Raw genomic sequence first — 656 nt, 5'->3', positions numbered from 1 at the left:
AAGTGTTTCTCCTTCCTTGTCTCTTGGTCACCACAGGGAAGCAAGCCAGCAACTCCTGGCCCCTGGCTCTCCTTACCTGCTGGCAGGCAGCAAGTACTGGGAAGAGGAGGGAGGGAGAGAGTGAGGGAGGGAGTGAAGCAGCTGGTGCCCAGCCCTACCTGGATGGCAGGTTTCTGGCAGGCCTGTTGGGCTTTACCTCCTTCCATTCTCCCTCTTTCTTTTTTTTCCTTCTGTCCCTGGTGTGGCTCCCTGCCCCCTTTGAGCCCTCCCCTTCACCCAAACAGACTCCTCCAGGCCAGGGAAACTCGTGATTCTGCGGGCAAAGGGTGACCTGGGTGCTGTCCTTTCCTCCACTGGGCAAAGGGACCCCTCTGCCTGGCCCTCTCTCCGTCCGGGTGCCACCTCTTCCATCTGGCAGCCATTGCTGTTCGCCAGTTCCTGGCAAGCCAAGCCCACAGCCCACCACTGCCTCTTCTTCCCTGGCATACTCTCTCTGCCTCCCTTCTTGCCTCCTCTGGGAAGCCCCCTGCCTTCAAAGACCCACTGCCAGCACTCCTCCTTCTCCTCCCAGCCTGTTCCCCCCTGAGTTCAGCTGGTTACCACTGGTTTTCCACTAGCTGGGAATGGCCAGAGCTGTTCTGCTTGCTGGGAAGAGC

The 656-nt window shown here is 59.5% G+C and overlaps 1 protein-coding gene across 1 annotated transcript in view; it reads right to left on the bottom strand.

Moving 5' to 3' along the window:
• Positions 1–656, bottom strand: part of CDC42EP1 (CDC42 effector protein 1) — an 11,730-nt gene that overhangs the window by 9,930 nt on the left and 1,144 nt on the right.

This window comes from Geospiza fortis, unplaced genomic scaffold (genome assembly GCF_000277835.1).
Source record: "Geospiza fortis unplaced genomic scaffold, GeoFor_1.0 scaffold173, whole genome shotgun sequence".
Taxonomy (NCBI): Eukaryota; Metazoa; Chordata; class Aves; order Passeriformes; family Thraupidae; genus Geospiza; species Geospiza fortis.
This window is presented reverse-complemented; position numbering and strand designations above follow the sequence as displayed.